A 22,988-nucleotide genomic window follows, 5' to 3' on the forward strand; every position below is an offset into this window, starting at 1 on the left:
TTCTATTGCTGCTGTAACAAATTATCACAAATTTGGTGGCTTAAAAACCACATATTTAGTATCTCAAAGCTCTTAGGTCACAAGTCCAGGTCCATCACAGTTCACCTGAGTCCTTAGTTAGAGTCTCACAAGGCTGAAGTCAAAATGTCAGGAGGGCTGCATTCCCTTCTGGAGGCTCTGGGGAAGAATCTGCTTCCAAGCTCATTCAGGTTGTTGGCCAAATTCAGTTCCTTGGAGTTGTAGGACAGGGGTCCCCGTCTCCTTGCAGGCAGCCACTTGGAGGTCCAGTCTTTGTTCCTAGAGCCTGCCTGCATTCCTTATCAAGTTTTCCATGTGATCTCCTTCGACCATGACAGGTTCCTCTCACAGTTTTAATTTTTCTGACTTCCCCTTCTCCTGCTTCTCTCTGACTCTAACCAGAGAAAGTTCTCTGCTTTTAAAGACTCATTTGATTAGACTGGACCCATCCAGATACTCCAGAATAAACTCACTATTTTAAAGCCTGTAAACCTTAATTATATCTGCAAAGTCCCATTTACTATGCAACATAATACATTCATAGAATCCAGGGATTAGGGTATAGACATCTTTGGGGAGTCATTCTGCTGCAGAATCAGTCTGGGGTGAGGCTCCAGGATTTGCATTTCTAACAAGCTCCCAGGTGTTGCTAATGCTGGGTTCAGGGATAACAGTTGCAGAATCTCTGCTCTAGCTGCTTCTACTCCTGGTCTGGTCCATTGTGTCAGTATCACCAAGAAGCTTATTAGAAATGCAGAATCCCAGTCCTCACCCCCAGTTCTACTGAAAAAGAAGCTGCAGTTTAACAAGATCCCAGGTCATTTATATGCTCGTTAAAGTCTAAGAAACCCTGCCGTAGGTCAGTGAAAAACAGGGAAAATGAACAAAGTAAGCTCTATGTTTTGTTTTGTTTTTTTTCAAACTCTTTTGGAAAGATATAGTTCCCCCTTTTTCTGATCATTGCTGATTTTTTCCTGGCAGGGAGTCAGGGGAGGTATCTTATCTGTGAAGTTATAGGCATAAACATTCCTGAACTGTTTCTCTGGGTAGCTTTTATTTGCCCAGTCCCACCCCCACCCCTAATTTTAATGCATGAGTGGAGGGGTGGGGGGCAGGGGAGGGGGTTGACGGACTCCCTGAGAACTCAGACTTCAAAATGTTTTGCAGCCTTGAACAATTGCAACTTGGATTTGATTATTCACTGGGCAGTCTTGACACAAATATCCTCCTTTGGTCACGTCCACAGTTTGATGGGAATAGACCATGAATGAGGCTCAGAAGGGTTCTGGGAGGAAACAGTCCTGGAGGTCATCCATGACCAGAGAGATAGGGCAAGCACCGTCAGGTGCAGCATACCTTACATTTGTTTTGCCAATAATAGGATTTGCTCAGTCCTGGGAACGGATTCAGCAAAAATTCTCCAGAGGAGAATGAAATATCATTAACCCTTTTGTTGGGATATGATTGGTTTTCTGTATGTTACCATTATAGGAAAGTGCCTGCAGTTAGAATACATTGAAGAAGACTTACAAAATGATGCAGACAGCCTGTAACCAAATACACAGCTAATTTTTTTCTCTGGCTCAAAAATTCCTAAATGTAATTACTGAAAACTAATCATTAGCTATCTGGAGAAATGTGGATGTAAATTTTAACTAAAAATTAATTATCTCAAACTCCCCTGATTTTTCTTAATCTAAGTTGAGATAAAGGGAACAAAATGAAGATGGAAGGAAATTTGGGAGGGATAATAAGAACATAACAAGTACAATGAAGTGCTGTTAAGTAAACGCCATTAGTAAAAGACAAACCTCTCTCTCTCTCATACACACAAGCATGCACATGCACGTGCACACACATTTGCACATACTCACACTGCTATATTTTTGCACACAGAGCTCCCTAAGGTAATAAAGGCCTGTGATGGCTACATATTCAGCCAGTTATTCCTGAACGAACACAAAGAATCATAAAAACCATCTCTTGGACCAAGCACATTCTCTTTGTCCTTGCAATTGTTCTCCTTTAATTGGCTAAGGAGACCCTGGAAGCATTTTTAGTACTTACCCCAAGCCTCTAAAATATTGCTAAATTTTCACTCAAAAGTAAGTGATATGTATTGACAGGTGATGTCAGCAGAACAGGAAAATTTAATGAGGCACCTGGAACTATACACAGATTATACTAGCAGAGTCAATAAGGCAACAACACTCAGGTAAAATATGGGACAAAAGCCAAAGAGATGCTAATCACTCCAGAAACTCTTGAAGGGAAAAACAATTCCCACTTTCCTGATCAATGCCATCCATCTGCCTCCATTTCTGGAAACTATTTACCTCAAGAAGCATTTACAAAGAAAATCACTGTTTCCTGAAATCTGAAGATTATTTACCTTCAAAAAGCACCTGGCAAAATAGCTTAGCTTTCAACCCATCACTGAAGAGTCAAGTGTCATTTTTCATCCTGCTTCCTGCAGGTGGGAGAAAAAGTGGGAACAAGCACAGATCAAAGACAGGATCTCTGGGGCTCAATGAGAGAACCCAAGATGATCCTTCCCTGGGTGCTTAATCTGGTGGACAGTCACCAAAGGTTGTTATGCAGCCAAAATACAGAGTCTCGGGGAGATTTTGCCCTATATTTGAGCTCTGGTCAATATTCTAATTCCCCTAGAGAAGGTATTAGTCTATTAATGTCTTCTTTGGAGCCTAGAAAATAATATTTTCATTTGCTTTGGATATTGCTATTCAAAATGATACTGTTGGTTATACCGGATGTTCACAGACTCTGACGTGGTGGAGGACAGCACTGTTCTTTTTCATCTAAGCACCTTCATGAAGGGGCTTTTTAGTTCCCATCATGACCACTCTTCCATTCTTTCCAGCTTTCGATCAGTCTAAATGCTCCTCCTTTTCCTCTCCCTTCCCAAACAATTCAGCCCTAAAGCATTAGCTGGGGCAGAGCAGTTAGCAAGGAGGGTGGCCCAAAGAGGGCTGTCAGAACCTGAGCAGGATCCTGAACTGGCCCTGATGTCAGAGTGGGGGAGTGCGGGTGGAGGCGAGCTTGGTGTTCGGTGACATGAACTCTGGAGACACCCTCTTTCTCACTTGCCAGCTGTGTGACAGTAGTCACACTACTTCAAGTACTCACACTTGGGCTTCCTCATCTGTGAAACAAGGATGTTAATAATAGCCAAAACTTAGATGGGGAGGACATCCACAAGAGAGAGGAAACTGTAGTGGTAATGGGAGATGAATTACACACTGAGGGATCAAGCAAATAAATTAATATAATAAGGGTAAAGAGAGCCAGTTTCTCTCTGTTTGAGAAGGGTATTATCAATGCAGAAAGGGAGAAAACTAAAAGGAACACTGTAGTATTGAGGTGTAAAGTCATTGTTTCCCATACATGTAGATTTAGAAATATGCATGCAAATGCATATATGTGCATATGCATGATATATATATATTTATTTGCATTTGTATATGCATGCCTATATTCCCTACTTGTGTCCATTAAGAGGGCCTACAGGGAGTGACATCACAGCCACCACAAGCACACTCAGTACTCATAGCCTGACTTCTAACTACCGTTTTCCATTAAAACGAATGGGGCCCCCTTCAAGAAATGGCTGATTCTAGGCCTGGAACCGGAAAAATATAAGATGAGCCTGCAACATTTTATTGGGCTAGAGAGCAACAAAGTTCCCAAAGAACAAGGAGATGTGTCAAAAGAACACAAGCCAGCGTCAATGGGCTCCTACCAGTCAAATCAGGACAATTGAAGGCAACAAAATAAATACTGATAATAACAGACAACTCACTGAATAAAAGAGGAAACCCATGATTTCATACTGTTATAAAGTGAGAAATGAAAAACTGAAAGTTTGTTGAGGAATGGGGTTCTTACATTGTTTCAAAGCATTTTTCCACAAAATATTTATTCTTTACAAAGGGCAAAGGATAACTTCATCATGGAAAAGACTGAGAGACACATTAAAAAAGTGATCAAAGTAAACACTAGCAACAAATCTTACTCATTCACCAATGAAAAGAAGACAGTTTCACAGCTTCACTTCCATGATATTCTTTCCAACAGTGTATATAACCTGAATCTAGTTTTAAGAAAATATAAGACAAACCCACAGAGAGGGACATACTACAAAATAATTGACCCATAATCTTCAAAATTATTAAAGTTATAAAAGTCATAAAAGGCTGAAAATGGTTCTAGAATGAAGGAGACTCAGAGACAAGACAACTAAAGGTAACATGATTCTGAACTGGATAAATTTGTTATAAAGGTCATTTTTGGGACAACTGGCAAACTTGATTGGAGTCTGAAGATTAGATGGCAGTAGTTGTATCAATGTTATTTTCCTGATTTTGATGGTTGAATTTGAAAATAATGAGTATTAAATGATCTGGAAAAAAAGGAGGGGGGTGTTCTTTGTACTGTATTTGCACCTTTTCTGTGAGTTTGGGTTGTTTTAAAATAAATAAAATCCTATGAAAAATAAAACAAAATAAATCATTCTGTTCTCAGTATTTTTCACCTTTGGTGAATTCATTCACTCTCAAGTTGACAACTATCCCTTTTATGCAGTGACTTTCTCTATCAGTTATCTATTGCTGCATGATAAACCATCCCAAAATAGTGGCTTAAAACAATCACCGTTTACTTAGTTCATGATTCTATGGGTCACAAATTTCAGATGGGATCTGCTGAGCAATTCTTCCAGTAGACTGGGCTGGGCACCCTCATGTGTTTTTAGTCAGCTTGTCAGCCCAGTAGATCTGCTTCAGGGGTTAGCTTACTGCTGACTGGAGCCACGAAGGCACCAGGCCACGTGTCCCTGCATCCACCTTGCTAGGCTGGGCTTGTTCACATGGTGGCTCAGGTTCTGGGACCAGACAGAAGACAAGCTCCAATACCCATGTTCTGAATTTTCAAGTCTCTGCTCACCGTATATTTTCCATTATTTGTCCCATTGACCAAAACAAGTCTCTTGACCAAGCCCACAGTGTAGGAGGCCCTATCAAATGACATGAATACTGAGGACCGTTAATGCAGTCAATCCACTATATTCCCAAACGTTTGTCTCTAACTCTGATCTCTCATCTTGCTTGCAACCTCTTGGTAGGCATCTCTTCTTAATGTCCCGCCTGAACCTCAGATTTAACATACACACACACACACACACACACACACACACACACACACACACTCTTCATCATATCACAGGCAACATGCCATAATGACTAGAACTAGGTTTGGATAAGCTCTGAGTTCAAATTTTAGTTCCACCATTTACTGTATGGTTTTGGTCAAGTTACTTAAAATCTCTGATGAGGACTTCCTCTTATGTGCAATAAGAATAATAATAAGTAGTTGGTAGGGTTATTATGTGGATTAAACAAGATAATGTATTGTCAACCTGACACAGTAGACATTCAATAAATGTTGGATACTCTCCACCCCTTCCCTAACGAAACTTACTCTCTTTTTGGAATTTCTCTCTTAACAAGCTCCCAGTCAATCCAGGTTTGTAGAAACACTGTGGTCACTTTCAATTTTTTTTCTTCTGTCCATTCATATTCAGCCTATCCACCTAATGGGTTGTGGTTAAGAATTACAGTGAGGCACTTAGCAAACTGCCTTTCGTATCTTAGTACTCTCTTAATTTACAAATTTTTAAAAAAACTAAAAGCTTTTTAATCACCAAATTCATTCAGTTAATTCCATTTCTGCAATTTTATTCAACAAACATTAGATGAACTCATCACCTTTCCTGCCTTCTTGTCAAAGCTGTCCTCCATCTTCTGTCCCCTGGGTTGGGAATCTCAGCACAACAACCAGGTGAGTCCTCTTTGTTCTCCTTGGCACACCCTTCTTCACCATTTCACTCACAAATTCACAAAGTCTCATTGATTTTGCCTAGTAGTATATCACAGGGGTTAAGAGCTGGGCTACCTGGGATCAAGTTTCATCTCTATCACTTACTAGCTGTGTGACCATGGACAAGTTACTTAATCTCTTTGCCTCAGTTCCTTCATCTGTAAAATGGGAATAATAGTAGCACAATCTTAAAGAGTTGTTGGAGAATTTAATGAGATCATGGACAGAGAGGTCCCAGAACTGTGCCTACAACCTACCAAGTGCCTTGATAAGGGTTAGATGTTATTACTATCCCTTGAATCCTTCCCTTTCTCTCCATCTCTGCTTGCCACTACCTTCGTTCAGGCTCTTACCATCCATCTCTGGTGCTGTCGCTGTCTAACTTAAATCCCAGCCTCTAATTTCTCCTCCTGTAATCTATCCTACCACTGGTGCCAAAGAAATCAATGCAAATTGAAAAGCTCAGTATACAACCTCTTTTCTAAAAGCCCTCCACTTATAGCTGTCTTCTCATACCATTTGAAGAACCAAGTTTCTTTCCAAACCAAGTATCAGTAATGGAATACGCTTTTGCAAAACACAATAAAAAATAGTGGAAAAAATTTAATCCAAGAAACAAACACATACAAAACACAAGCCCAAACTTTTTTTATTAGATTTCACAGGCATAAATACTCTGTCAAATTGCCATGAAACTTTCTAAATGCTTATTCCCAATTTCTGCACCCATGTCTTCATGGACCCAAGAAAAACAGTTGCCAAACTGAGAACTACATTTTGAGAAGCACTGCTGGGTGTTCTCACTACCTAGGCTCTGGCTACTTTCTTGTCTAATCTCCTCCCAACTCTTTCTTCAAATTTTGTATCCTAGCAATATAAAATTACTTGGTGTTCTGCCAGCATACGGTGTTTCTAACTGTATTCCTTCCCACCTGCTGTTCCCTTTTCCTCTTCCCATTTTCATGACCAGGAAACTCTTAATAATCTGTTAAAATCCTGCTCGGGTGACGCATGGCTTAAATCTCCCAACCTGCTGTTTGGAGCGCAGCTGCCATGCCAGGCCCTGCTTCGTCCCTGATGCCGTGGTTAATCGCTTCCAGCTTTCCCAACACCTCGGCTGTTTGGCTGCCAGGACTCCGTTTGCTGTGGTCCCTCCCTGTCTTGATAGCTGTCGGTTGCTAAGTCCTGCTACCTCTGCCAAAGCTGCCGTAGAACTAGTGCTTGAATATTAAAGGAAAATATTCCCCCTGGGTAACTAAAGCTATCTGAGATTTTAAGTGAAAACATGCTTATCCCATTTTCCTGTCCCTTCTCCTAAAGTAATTGGGAAAATAAACTTGAAAACTGATCCAGGAAATACTTGAAGGACACCACCCTGCATCTCAGAAAGTTTGCTAAATACCTACTCTGTACCAGGAACTCAACTGGATGCTGCAAATACAGAAATAAAGACACAGTCGCTGCAGAAAAACAACATTTAGAGCAGATCAAGAAGTACTATAATCGTAGAATGTGCAGGTGGTTGCGGTAGTTCAAGAAATAGCAGTCAGTGATTTCGATTTTGGTGTTAGGACACAATTCTCCACGGTCTTTCTCATTTCTGCACATTTTCTGAGCAGAAACACTAACAGCCTTTTCTCTCTTTTCCCGGGTGTTTGTATAGTGAATAACTTTGGGAGATGGAAATAGTGTCTTCTTTCTGAGGAAAGGATAGAAATGTTTGTTGTCCAGTTTAATAATGATTATGTCTCGCTCCAGGGTGAAAATTGGGCAGGCTTGCTTGTGGTCTATTCATCATAAAAGAAAAAAATTTGGTGTTCCCTAAGCTCAGGGTTCCTCAGCTCAGAAACAAATTCACTATATGTGCGGTATCCAGGATCCCTCTGTGTTGTCCCTGTGGGGTTTGGGGAACAAGAGAACTAGCACAAAAATGAAATGCATGCTGCCTGCCATAGCAGGAGTAATAAGATCCTTTGTCTCTTACTCAGGAGTCTTGTGTCTTCTGACAGCATCCATGAAACTGTGGCTTGAAACTAAATTGTTAACTTGAAAATAGGGTAAAATTTCAGATCCTTCCCAGTTCTTGACAGGCAGATGGAGTCAGGAAAATATTTCATGGGTCCCGATACCCACCTGAGCTAAGACTTGCAAGTTCTATAAGTTAGCCAAGCAAACAAAGGGAGGAAGGGCATTCTAGATGACAAAGGAGAAGGCATAGAAGAGTGTGGAGGCGTAACCACATAACACATTTCAGAAAAGCCAAGTAGAGCAAGATGGTCCAATCATCAAGAGTTTTGCAGAAAGTCATGAAACTTGGTCACACACTTTGTACTTAGGGTACATTTTGAGTTACAGTTTTTAATAGTATTGGCCACAATCTTTGAATGAGCTAATGGAGTGCTTCCCAAACTGGTGGTTAAAAAAAAAAAAATAGACTTTCTTTGCTTAATTAATTTAGTTTATTAACTGCAAACAAAGTTCAATAGGTTTCTTTTTATTGAAGCCCTTCTAGTTACTTAAATATGTCAATAAATATTTTGAATCACCAAAGGGGAAACTGAGCATACAGCCTAGTCCAAGCTAATCTGATCAGATACTCTTTATTTGGGGAGCCCTGATTAACATTTCCAAGAATCATTGTACTGCTCCTCCTGATACAAGTAATGTTTGTCTAATCCATTTAAAAATCACTATGGCATTACAAGCAAAAAAATGAAATTATAATTGAATAAAATTAATCTTTGCTTGGATTTGTTTTTAAAATATGTCTTTGTCATTAGAATTCTGTGGTACTAGACCTCTTGACATAAGAATGTGAAATTCCATAAAAGCTTCTCTGCATCCATTATCTTCTCCAATGACCTAAAATTAATAACAGGAACATTTAAGTCATATGCCTTAATCTCTAGTTGACTAAACTGTTGCAAGACCAATTTACATAAAACTGAAAAAAAAATGTATATATGCATGCACATACATAATATATAAACATCACAATAGAACACAGCAGTCTTCAGATTTACCCTGTACAATTCAAACTGTTCACTTTGCCAACGAATGCACTTAGAGTTTTACTACACTCTAGGTCATAGAAAATGGAACATAGCATACTCATTTTAACGTGGAAAGAGAAATATTATATATATAATATTGCATATCATATATGCATGTGTGTATATGTGTGTATATATACATATAATCTTATATATATATATATATAGTTAGTTTTTTGGAAACACCTATGCAAGTTCTTTCAACTCTAAAACAAAAAGAATTAGGAGGCCAAGTAAAGACAAAAGTTGATAGCCCTTTGATTATTGGCCACTCAATCACTGAAACAACGGCTTAATCATGGTTACAAGCACATGCTAAAATATAAATGTAGATATAATTCCTGAAAGCTGAAGAGAAAATTGATGTTCCCCACATTGAAAAGCTCCCTTGGTCAAAAATATTTGGAAGATGTTGTCATTATCTATTCCAACCTGCTAAAGTACAGAGACTGAATCTGCTGGCTCTACTGTTTTGAGGAAAGAGACTGCAATATATCATTAAGACATAAATTCACCATTAAATTCCTCACATTTAGCACAGTGTTAGCATATAGAAGACAGTCAATAAATATTTGTTGACTCAATAAAAAAATTTTACCTTATGATCGATATAACTATATAGTACAATTTTAAGTACATTTGCTGATTTCTGTACAATTCTCTACCACTAAGTCATTTAATTCAAATGGATAAAAAGGTTCATAAGATGCTGAAAAAGCATTCAACAAAATCCAACGTCCCTTTTTGATTAAAACACTTCAAAAGGTAGGAATTGAAGGAAACTTCCTCAATATTATAAAGAGCATATATGAAAAACCCACAGCCAGCATAGCACTCAATGGTGAGAAACTGAAAGCCTTATCTTAGGTTAGTTGTCTTTTTCCTACTCCCTTGTTATGGCCTCTTTGAAATATTCTTTTATTGTATGTTTTTTTTAATTTTTTTTTTAATTTTTTTAGTTTTCATACAGTTGATTTAGAAAGCAAAAGCTTAAAAAAAAAAAAAAACCAAGGAAAAAAATATGTAGAGCCCCCTTGAGGAGCTGGTGGAGAATGCAGGGGTATTGGCCTGCCCTACCTCGATGGTTGCTAACATGCCCACAGACATAGGGGACTGGTGGTTTGGTGGATTGAACCCTCTACCACGGGATTTGCCCTTGGGAAGACTGTTGCTGCAAAGGAGAAGCTAGGCCTCCCTATAATTGTGCCTAAGAGCCTCCTCCCGATTGCCTCTTTGTTGCTCAGATGTGGCCCTCTCTCTCTAGCTAAGCCAACTTGAAAGGTGAAATCACTGCCCTCCCCCCTACGTGGGATCAGACACCCAGGGGAGTGAATCTCCCTGGCAACATGGAATATGACTCCCGGGGAGGAATGTAGACCCGGCATCGTGGGATGGAGAACATCTTTTTGACCAAAAGGGGGATGTGAATGGACATGAAATAAACTTCAGTGGCAGAGAGATTCCAAAAGGAGCTGAGAGGTCACTCTGGTGGGCACTCTTATGCACAATATAGACAACCCTTTTTAGGTTCTAATGAATTGGGGTAGCTGGTGGTGGATACCTGAAACTATCAAACTACAACCCAGAACCCATGAATCTTGAAGACAATTGTATAAAAATGTGGCTTATGAGGGGAGACAGTGGGATTGGGGGGGGCCATGGGGATCACACTCCCCTTTGTCTAGTTTGTGGATGGATGAGTAGAAAGGTGGGGAAAGGAAACAAACAAACAGACAGACAAGGGCGCCCAGTGTTCTTTTTTACTTTAGTTGCTCTTTTTCACGTTAATTATTATTCTGGTTATTTTTGTGTGTGTGGTAATGAGGGTGTCAGGGATTGATTTTGGTAATGAATGTACAACTATGTAATAGTACTGTGAACAATCGAATGTACAATTTGTTTTGTATGACTGCGTGGTATGTGAATATATCTCAATAAAATGAATATTACAAAAAAAAGGTTCATAAGAAAAACAGAGAGAAAGTGCAAAAGAAATGTTTAGATGGTACACCAGAAGCAATTATTAATAAATTATTGCTTTGCATAAAATTAGAGAAAGTTTTAAAACTTAATCTGTACATTTCCTAGGATGATAGTTATCATACAAGATAATTTAATTTTGTAATTTATTTTTACTTCTTATACAAGAGAAATCTTTTCTCTATTTAAAACCAACTTTAAATTATGAATTGAAATGATACAACCTTTAAATCCTTAGGCTAAGCACTACGTAAGAAGCTCAAAAGTGTTGAAATAAACGAATATTGTAAAACTCAATCAATGAGTTTACTTAAGATAAAAACTACAATAATAAATTCAATTTTTAATTCAAATGTAAAACTTGTATTAACAGAATATTGTCTTTGTTTATTATGTTGTATGTTTAGTTCTAGTTTTTTCCTCAAATTTTATTTCACACAATCCTCTGGATTTTAACAAAGTAATATTTTGTTTTTCAGAGTCATGCTGAGGAGTTATAAATTTATGCTGAAATAAAGCAACAATTTTAAGCTACATATGCAGATTTGCTTTCCCTATCTCACAATGACTTCCCTGACTCTCCACGGTCTTGGTCTTTGTTTCTTTATTTGTTTAAGAGACTTAATCTTCATGTCACCAGGATAATCCCGGCTGCAAAGGCCTCTTCACCAATTTGCATGTATGAGGACTCACTGCCACACATATGCCTACATTATTTGTGTATATTAGATCCAGAGTATGATCTTTTCTATTAAAAGATGGAAAAAATAATTCCTACACTAAATTTGTAATCTCTAGAGGGAAACAGTCCTGTACAAAATTAACTGTTCTACAAACTGTTTGCTGTTTGGCTGCTTACTCATCCATTCATTGAGTCATTACCAATTCATTCAGCAACATTTATTTGACACATATTATGATACACATTCTGTGGAAGATATCACAGATGTAGATATTAATAAAACATCTCAGTCCACTGCACTGCCTCTTCCACTCCTGCCTGCCTTTCTCTCACCTCTGCTATGACTCTACCCAGGCCCTGTAATCTACTCGTAGCCCACAAGACTACTGTCTACAGTTTTCCTAAGAATCTCCAGCCTATAGAAAGTTATCCAATCTTCCTAAAGCACAAATTTGTTCAAGTAGCTCCCCTCTTCAAAAGCTTTTAGTAGTACCCCATAACTTAAAGAGTAAATCATAAATTCCTTAATTTGCAATAATGTAAGGACCTCAAGATCTTGGCCCAATCTATCTTTCCAGTGATTTACATTCCCATAGCCCTTTCACATACATTACCTAGTTATCTTCAAAACAACTCTGGAGATTCACAGAACACATTGTGTGTTTCCCCAAATATTTCATTTTCCTCCGGGGTTCACCAAAGGCCCTTTCCATCTAACTGCAGCCTTGCAAATAGTTCTGACCATTGGAATGTAGACAGATTTAGCTTATTTTTTCCTTTAAAAGATCTCCCACGGGCTCTTCCTCTCTCTTGCCCTTCAGTGGTGGATTTAGACACCACGTGTTAAGGGTGATGACAATGCAGGATGGAGTGCCTGAATGTTGGCCTGCAGCAGAACTTCCACTCCCACACATTCCCACCACCCCCTCCACCTCTCACACATCAAATTGGACTGTGGTGTTGGGAAACAACAGACTTTTATTGCTGTAAGCCAATGAGATTCAGGGTTTAGTTGTATAGCTTATTCTGATCATTTTGTCAGAAATTAACTTTGTACTTTTTAGAAATGAGAAAATTAAGGCTCCAAAAGGTAAGTGACTTACTCAAGTTCACATGGTTATTAAGTAGAAGGACTGTAAATGGAGGTCTTCACTTCAGATCCTTTATACTTCCCATCGCACCATCCTCCTAATACACTCCCTCCACTGATGCCCCTCACGCATCATCTAAACACATGTACACGTTCCTGCCTCCAACCTGTGTCCATGTAGGATGTTCTTCCCCCTTCTTTGTACTTTAAAAACCTAGCTCTCAAGGAACGACTCAAAATGCCTCTTGGTGAGGCCCTTCCTAACACCCATGAACAGAGCACTTCCTCTCACCTCTCTGCTCACATAGCATCTTGTCTCTAACTTTCTTACAGCTCTTAAATTATCATGTACCTGCATATAGTATCTCTCCCATTAGACCGAAGCCTTCTCAAGGACAGAGACCTTGTCTAACCCTTCTTTGTCTAGCCCTGTACCTTACATATAAGTTATTCAAAAATGTTTGAATTTAGTTAAACTCACATTTTAAAATATTTAGAAATTTTAATATTTTTCTACCTTTTTTAATTATTTAAACCATCTTGACCTAAAGGCATAAAATATCAGGTGTTACGACTGCTGTCTTGAAAGTGTTACTTTAGTAGTAGCATTTCAAAGACAAAAGAATTGAAAAAGAGACTATATATGGTGTTGGGTTTCTCTTTGCCTTGCATGTGTCACCCAATAATTATGCTGAATGAATAAATGTGTTAGCTAAACTGTTTCATCTATCATTAATATATGCACAGACTTACTGTGAATGCCAATAAGAGTCACTTCTGATAAATATACAGAAGGATAATATATGCAGAGGATCTTCTGGACATGGGATTCACTTTGATCCTCTTTTTAAATACAGTACTTTAGTTCTGAGTTTTAAACCGTGCTTTGAAATCCTCTGATCTTTTCTAATAAGCCATTTGATTATATAAGACTTTGCCTCATATTTTAGAAATAAATTGGCAGCGTCTATGTTACAAGCCAGAGATGGACCTATGAAATTTGAACAGTGGAACAGACTATTAATAAGCAGTTGTTCTTGTTTTACTTTTATTGCCACAAATTTACTTCATCAATTTTTACTAAGAAAGGTATGCAAGCTAGAGCATGTTTTCAAAATGAATTGTTTCTAAATAATCTTTAAATGCAATTAGAATTATGACACTTATTATGAAAGGCTGTGTCTTCTTCCATTTGGCACTAGTGACAAAGGTTAAAAATGTCCTCCTATAAAATACGAGTAAACAATTAATTACCCACTACACAACTGGATAAATTCCAAGTTTCAAAATGGTTTAACCTACATATGATCTACTTATATGAAAAATAAGTCCAAAGGAAAAATTGTTTTTCTCTTTAGTGCAATTTAGTTTAGTTTCTTTGGTTTCCCAGTTTTCTCAGCTACTCTTGATTTAAAAAAAATAAAAATAAAAATAAAAAAGTTTTCTACTCCTCAGATTCCTCTCCACAAGTAACTATGCATAAATATGGGTATAGAATATCAGGATTTCTACTTGAGAAATATGTAATCCAGCACTGGAAATGAGACATAAAATGGTACTCAGCATATTGAAAAATCAACCCCCACCATCAACAGGTGCAAGAATAATGCCTAAGGAGAAGCTGAAGGAATTCATTATAATAATGCGACAAAACTCTGTAAAAGGAAAATCCCTGTTTCCTAATGGGATCAAATTACCACCAGTAAGCAGGCAAATTCCCACTGTGCCAGGTTACTGTGCTGTGCTCCTGAGGGTTTCAAACTAAACTGCACTCCATCACCTCTTCTTTCCAAAGTGCCAAGGAAACAAACTCTTTAACCAAACTCCAGATAAACATCCGTCTCCCTCAGGGTGGCACTAGGCTGAAGGACATCACCTGTGGGTAATTCTACAGGATTCCATTCCGTACAATACACCATACAATGCATCTCATTCTGAGATGAAAAAGAAGAAAAGAAACCTTTTCTAACCATCCTTCAGAGTTTCCAGGTCACTGGATGAATTTTAAAACCACAGACTGACCAAGGACTTTCATCAAATATCCATGACATACCTTAGTCATTTTCTGAGTAACATTCCTAACACCTTGGCCAAAGTCCAACTTTGAGTAGGTACACTTGTTAATTATTTAGTAGTTTTACTTTCAAAGTAGTGTTCTTGCTTCAGGGTCAGACCATTGCCCCACAGTACATTGAATAAATGTCCCCAGATTCCAGGAGGCTGAGTGGAGTTTCCATAAGTGACAAACCTAAAAAATGATGGCATCTGTTGAAGTTACATTCAGATCTCACTGTTAGAGCTTGATAATTACTTTCCCAGAAGAGCACTTTTACCTTCTGCAAAACAGGACATGTTAACCAATGAGTCACTGAGTCAAAGTCCAATGTCCTTTGGGGGCTCACCTCCCAGTCTTGCTGAGCTTTCAGCTTCTCATCTCATTAAAGATGAGAAGAATGGACACTGGTGAAAAATTAGAAGATTTTGTCTTCATAGAACTTCCCTCAGTTAATAATTACATATTTATTTGGCTGGTGATTTATCCAATGTCTGTCTTCCCATTTGACTATAATCTCAATGAGGGAGAATCATTATACCTGTTTACATCACCATGATGTTCCCCATGACTCATACAGTTTCTGGAATATATTAGACAATCATAAATATGTGATGATCAAATGAGATGAGCTTCTTAGAATTGTGCTATCTAATGTCTTACTTCTCTCCAAATATACCACCCACAAGATAAAACATATACCCTGTGTGTATAGGTTTGCGTGTATCTCCACTTGACCCTAACAACTCCCCTCCTGCCTCCATTCTTCGGCACTCATTTCTTCCTTAAATATCCTTATCTGGGACTTCTTCATACTCCACTGAAAGTTTTTCTTGGCCAATTTCTGGACTTAATATTGCATTTGTTACTGAAAAGTACCTCCTTTTTGTTCTTAGAATTCTTTCTACCTTCGTTTCCTCCTTTTAACCAGTGTTACTTCCAACCTCTTTCACAAATAAGCTAGTTATCTTTGAATTCATTTTTCCCCTTTTTTATTCCTCTACTACAATGAGGCTGATTTAGTGCTGATTTGTTAATTCTTTCTTTTATTTAACAACTATTTGAATATCTATTCTGTGTATTACACTAGTCACCAAAAATACAAAAATATTTAATATAAGCTTCCTTCCCTAAGGAAGCTCAAAGTCTACTTGAGAGATAGACTAGAAAATAAATAATTCATCTGCAATGAAGAAAGTCCTATAATAGAAAATGCTTAGAAAACTATGGGAACACATTTATCAAGTACCTACAGCTACCTCATTTAATCTGATATTATTATCATTCCAACATTAAATATAATGAAGCTGAGACACAGAGAGTTTAAGTAATTTGCCCAAGGTCAGAAAACTAAGGAATAAGAAAGCAGAACTGCAAATTCAAGACTATGTGATAACAAACTCATGATCTTTCCACTCTACCATGCTCTAATGAAAATTAGACCAGTTCTTCTCTAAAGATGCCTCCCAGTTCTGCCTCCTCTTCAAGTTCAAGCGAGGCCCCCACAGTGTCCTCAGTAGAGCAGTGTAATGGCTTCCCATATTCTTTGTTTCAACGTGGGATCCTTGTCAGGATAGTAGGCATTACTGAAGGCAAGACAGTGCAGAGAAAGAACACCTTTGTTTGCTGGTGTTCTGCTTATATATTGCTACAGAACAAACTGCACCCAAATTCTGGATTAAAACAACAATTTATTATCTCTCATGGACATTGGGGTGACTGGGCTCATATGGGTGGTTCTTCCTGAGGGTCTCTGCTGCTCGCTGGCTGGGACTGGAATCCTCAGAAGGCTTCATCACTCACATTTCTGGTGGCTGGATGGAGACAGCTAGGACAGGTGGGGACTGGTTGGGCATTTCTCTCCATGAGGCTGCTCAGCATGGCAGTCTCAGTGAAGTTGGACTTCTTACATGGCACTGGCTGGGATAAGCATTCTAATAGGCCTGAGAGAAAGCCAAAGGTAGTGGCGGTCTCTTCTTTTCCATCTTTTCCTCCTCTTCCTCCTATTCCTCCTCCTCTTTCTTCTTCTTCTCCTTCTTCTCCTTCTCCTTTTCCTTCTTCCCCTCCTCCTCCTCCTCTTTCTTCTTCTGTGTTGCAAATGAGTTTATTAGAGGTGAGAAATTTAAGTTACTTCCACATGATTTGCATTTATAACATCCAGGTTACATAATTAAATTGGATTAAAATACTATTTAGACAATTCAATTACGTCTTTTGTATTTGCATACATAAAAAGCAGTGTATATTATTAAATTTCAATACTTCAGAAATCAATTTGCAAATCCAATTTTAATAAAAGCAGAACCAAAGAACCACAGAATTATACATTTAGCTACAGACAACAGTTTTTTAATGACCAACTATTATGTTTATAAAGTTAATTATAATAAAAGACAAATAATTATTTAAAGATGGAAATAAAAGGAAATGAAATACTGCTATTTGAAAGTTTCCATTAGGTGTGAAGTCTTCTTTTGATCTAGACTTGTAAGTTCTAGAATGTCACTTCTGCTGCATTCAAGTAAGTCAAATAAGTCAAAAACGTCAGTCCAGGTTCAAGGAGAGGGAAATTAGATGCTACTTCTCAACGAAAGAAGTAGCAAAGAATTTGTAGCCATCTTAATCTAACTCATATGAAGCGAGACAAATCTGAGTTCAAATCCCAGTTTTGCCACTTACTAGCTCTGTAGCCTTAAGCCAGTTACTTAATCTCTGTGAAACTCAATTTTCTTATCTGCATTGGATGGATGCAAGAATTAAATGAAATAGTGTGTAAAGTGACATGCACAAGGCAGGTGCTCAGTAAATGTTAGTTCTGTTTCCCCATTATGTCTTATTCATCTTTCTATTTGCCTATAAAAGGTGGAAGAATAAAGTTTACACAAGTTTCTTGTATGAATCAATGAAACTATGCAATTCATGGAGCTTCCAAAGTAATCATCAAATGTCTTTTTATCATGTCACTCTCAAGTTAAGAATGCAGAGAACCTTTCCATTGCTAAACAGAGTAACCCAAAGCTTCCTGCCAGGCATCCAAAACTCTAGTATCCCCCAAGTTTTGCCATGTCTTGCACCATACCTTCCCCAGACAGACCTTCAGGTTTGTCGTGGCAGCCTTCCAGCCCACACTTTAGCACAGAGTACAGTACCAGCATGTAGTGGGTGATTTAAAGTACAACTTTTTTGTCAAAGGAGCCAATGGAAAGAACTCCAAATGGCCAAGCTGGAAAATTTGAGCAGCAAAATAAAGTAGTATTGGATTATAACCTGAAGCATAAAATAAATATCCATGAGTACAAATGGATATATATAAATGATTAGATAAATTATCAAATGGGGGAGAAGAGATAAATTTCCTGTGCAGAAGAATTCCAAATAATTTATGTAAATACTCTGCCCTCAAAGAGGGGGAACATAACATCCCATTCAAGTGTGGGCTGCACATAGGGACTTCCTTCCAAAGAGAACAGTATAGAAAGGGGTGGAAAAATAAGAGTAACTTTAGAGTAGAGAAACCTGGAAAATAATACTCAGCCACATGATCAAGGTCAGTATCAACAGTCATAAATCATGTTGACAGTAGGCACTCTTGATATGAAGTGACGCAAATGGCACTTTGTGATCTTCCTCCCAAAGTCTAATGATGAGGGAAACATCAAATTCAAATAGAGAGACATACTACAAAATACCTGACAAGTACTCCTCAAAACTGTGAAGGACTTCAAAAACAAGGAAAGTCTGAGAAACTGTCACAGCCAAGAGGAACCTAAGGGGACATGACAACTAAATGTAAGGTGGTATTTTGGATGGGCTCTTGGAACAGAAAAAAGGACATTTGCTAAAAACTAAGGAAATCTGAATAAACTATGGACTTTGTCAATAGTAACATTATCAACATTGGCCCGTTAATTGTAACAAGGTACCAAACTAATGTAAGATGCTTATGATTAGGGAAATGAAACTGGGTGCAAGGTGTATGGAAAATTGGTATACTGTTGTATTAGTCAGGGGTCTCTAGGGAAACAGAACAACAAGAGATATCTGTAAACATGAGATTTTATAAAAGTGTCTCACACAACTGTGGGGATGCATGAGTCCAAGTTCTGTAGGACAGGACACACAAGTCCAAATTCCCTACAGCAGGAAGCCAGCTGGCAACTCTGATGAAGGTCTTCAATGAAATCCCCAGGAGAGGGGTGGGCTGAAGAAGAAATGAAAGTTCTCTCTCCTCTCCCTTAAAAGTCTTCAACTGATTGGGTTAAATCCAGCTGATTGAATTCTCTCATTGTGGAAGACACTCTCCTTGTTGATGTAATCAGCCACAGATGCAATCAATTAACTGATGATTTAATAACCAGCCTCCTGGTTTAATAACCAGTCACAAATGTCCTTGCAGTAACACTTAGGCCAATGCTTGCTTGATCAGATACTTGGGCATCATCAAATGGCCAAATTGACACATGAACCTAACCATCACAGTCCAACCCTTATCAATTTTGCAGCTATACGCATCACCTTAAACTGTACTTAATCTCTAAATAGAACACAATAACAGACATATGTTTCACCTAACAATACTCAGCTGTCCTGCATGTAACTGGAAACACACTAAATCTCTCCAGAATAGGGTGCAAATCCTTGGGTAACAATCACTCTTAAAATTGATATTCTATAACTTAAATACTATAAAATGAATGATACAACTTATGTCATATGATAAGGCAATAAGATAGAGAAGAAAACAAAAATATTTGCTTTATGGACACATACAAACATACGCAAAACAAGGAGGAAATATTCATGGTATCACAGTCCTCATTTCTGTAACTGATCACATGGTCATAGTTCATATATATCACTGCCTTCCTCCACTACTCATTCCATGTTCCCTTAACCCACGGCAATCACGTCAGCTAGCTGTGGTTCTTCACCTGGTAGGGTGACCCAAACCTTCATTCCTGAAGTTTCTGGGCCATTGGTAGTCCTGCCTAGATTGAGTTGTAGTTTCCAATGATTTTAATCACAGGGTATGGTAGTACTAAGAGATGCCCTAGGGGATCTCCTGTACTCCAGGAAAACTCTCCTTTACCTCCAGTCATACTTCCTCTTGATAGTCAGGATCAATCACCCCAGCCAGTACAGTAACCCCCTTTCTTGCCTGTTGATTCAGAGGCATGAGAAGCCCAAAGTGGCCAGGTAGCACTCTTAACTTCCAGTTCAATAGAATCACTGTTGTGTCCCCTGGTGGGAGCATGCCTCCTTTTGGAACTAAGACTTGCAGACCAGAAGAGCTTAAGGTTTCAGGGACAGGAAGCAAAAATCTTCCTAGTGGATCACTAGGGGTGATAGTGAGTGGAGCCACTCCCATTCCCACCCCTTGATTCCTGGACCCATGAATCCTAGGTATAGGAGAAACAGCACATACAGTGGATGCTGATTCAGAGCACACACAGCCTCCTGGAGAATGCTGCCCCAGCCCTGTAAAGTATTGCCACCTAGTTGGCACCATAATTGAGTCTTCAAAAGGCCATTCCATCACTCTATCTACCCAGCTGCCTCTAGATGATAGGGTACATAGTAAGACCAGAGAATTCCATGAGCATATGCCTATTCCCACACTTCATTTGCTATGAAGTGGGTTCTTTGATCAGAAGCAATGCTGTGCAGAATACCATGATAGTGGATAAGGCATTCCATAAGTCCATGGATGGTAGTTTTGGCAGAAGCATTGCATGCAGGGAGGGCAAACCTGTATCCAGAGTATGTGTCTATTCCAGTTAGAACAAATGCTTCTCCTTCCCTAATGGAAGTGACCCAATGTAAATCAACATTCCACCAGGTGCCAAATTGGGGACTGAGTGTGTATCTCTGCTGCTGACAGATTGGGCACTCAGCAGTGGCTGTGGCCAGATTGACCTTGGTGGGTGGAAGTCAATGCTGCTGAACTGATGCATAACCTCCATCCCTACCACCATGACCACTTTGTTCATAAGCCCATTGGGCAGTGACAGGAATGGCTGGGGAAAGAAGTTGACTGATATCCACAGAATAGGTCATTTTATCCCCTAGATTATTAAAATCTTTGCCTGCTAAAGTCACCCTCTGATTTGCATTCACATGGGACACAAATATCTTCATGGTTTTTTGCCCACTCAGAAAGGTCTATCCACATACCTCTTCCCCAGTATTCTTTGTCACCAATTTTCCAATCATGTTCCTTCCAAGTCCCTGACCATCCACCCAAACCACTAGCAAAAGCCCATGAATCAGTATACAAACACTGGCCAGTTCTCCTTCCAAGCAAAATGAACAACCAGGTGAACAGCCTGAAGTTCTGCCCACTAGGAGGATTTCCCCTTACCACTGTTCTTCAGGGACATCCCAGAAAGGGGCTGCAGTGCTGCAGCTGTCCACTCTTGAGTGGTATCTGCATATCATGCAGAACCATCTGTAAACCAGGCCTGAGCTTCCTCTTCCTCAGTTAACGGATTGTAAGGAACTCCCCAAGAGGCCATAGCTCTGGGCTGGGAAAGAGAAGGTAAGTGGAAGGAGTGGGGCCATGGGCATTTGAGCCACTTCCTCCTGTAACTTACTTATGCCTTCAGGACCCACTTGAGCCCTATCTCAAATATACCATTTCCATTTTATGGTGGAGTCCTGCTATGCGCACCCAACTTTATGGCTTGGCAGGTCAGACAACACCCAGCCCATGATAGGCAACTCAGGTCTCATGGTAACTTGGTGGCCCATGGTTAATTAAGCATTCTGTCTCTACTAAGGCCTAATAGCAGGCCAAAAGCTGTTTCTCAAACGGAGAGTAGTTATCTGCAGAAGAGGGTAAGGCTCTACTCTGAAATCCTAAGGGCCTGCAGTGTGATTCTCCTATAAGAGTCTGCCAAGGGCTTCAAACAGCATCTCCATTTGCCACTGACACTTCCAGCACCATTGGATCAGCTGGATCATATGGTCCAAGTGGCAGAGCAGCTTGCACAGCAGACTAGACCTGTCGCAGAGCCTCATCTTATTCCAGTTCCCACTCAAAACTAGATGCTTTTCTGGTCACTCAGTAAATGAGCAAGAGTAGCAAACCCAACAGAGGAATACATTGTCTCTAAAATCAGGCCACTAGGCACTGTGCCTCTTTTTTGGTTGTAGGAAGAGCCACATGCAACAGCTTATACTTCATCTTAGAAGGGATATCTTGACATGTCCCACACCACCAGACACCTAGAAATTTTACTTAGGTTGAAGACCCCTGTGTTTTTGTTGGATTTATCTCCCATCCTCAGACACATAAATGCCTTACCAATAAGTACTAGAGTAGTTGCTACTTCTTGCTCACTAGGTCCAGTCAAGATGATATCATCAATATAATGGACCAGTGTGATGTTTTGTGGGAGGGAGAAATGATCAAGTTCCCTGCAGACAATATTATGACATAGGGCTGGGGAGTTAATATATCCCTGAGGTAGGACAGTGAAGATAAACTGCTGGCCTTGCCAGCTGAAAACAAACTGTTTCTGGTGGTCCTTACTAACAGCTGTTGTGAAAAAAAGCATTTGCCAGATCAATATCTGCATACCAGGTAACAGAGGATGTGCTGATTTGCTCAAGCAATGATACCACAGCTGGAACAGCAGCTGCAATTGGAGTCACCACCAGGTTAAGTTTACAGTAATCCACAGTCATCCTCCAAGACTCATCTGCTTTCTGCACCGGCCAAATAGGAGTGTTGAACGGGGATGTGATAAGAATCACCACCCCTGCATCCTTCAAGTCCAAGTGGCAATAATCTCTGCAATCCCTCCAGGAATCCTGTATTGCTTCTAATTTACTATTTTGCTAGGCAGGGGCAATTCTAGCAGCTTCCACTTGGCCTTTCCTACCATAATAGCCCTCACTCCATGAGTCAGGGAACCAGTGTGGGGATTCTGCCAGTTTCTGAGTATGTCTATTCCAGTTATGCATTCCAGAAATGAGGAGTGGGCCTGGGGACCCAGTGAACAAACATGAGAAAGACCTGAGCTAAAACTCCATCAATCACCTGACCTCCATAAGTCCCTACTCTGACTCGTGCACCAGAGTGATGTTTTGGTTCTCCTGGAATTAATGTCACTTCTGAGCCAGTGTCTAATAGTCCCTGAAATATCTCATCATTTATTTTTCCCAATACATAGTTACCCTGGTAAAAGGCCATAGGTCCCCTTGGAAAGGCTT

General features: G+C 39.4%; 1 long non-coding RNA gene across 2 annotated transcripts in view; it reads right to left on the reverse strand.

The window, feature by feature from the left end:
* Window positions 1–22,988, reverse strand: part of LOC119507137 — a 78,115-nt gene that overhangs the window by 27,529 nt on the left and 27,598 nt on the right. The window contains exon 1 of one of the 2 annotated variants that reach the window (XR_005211143.1): window positions 14,772–15,184. The exons of the other annotated variant lie outside the window; for it this stretch is intronic. This is a non-coding gene — a long non-coding RNA (uncharacterized LOC119507137). Of the gene's footprint in view, window positions 1–14,771; window positions 15,185–22,988 lie in introns of those variants that run through there. 2 annotated transcript variants of the gene reach the window in all.

Source organism: Choloepus didactylus, chromosome 12 (assembly GCF_015220235.1).
Source record: "Choloepus didactylus isolate mChoDid1 chromosome 12, mChoDid1.pri, whole genome shotgun sequence".
Classification (NCBI taxonomy): Eukaryota; Metazoa; Chordata; class Mammalia; order Pilosa; family Megalonychidae; genus Choloepus; species Choloepus didactylus.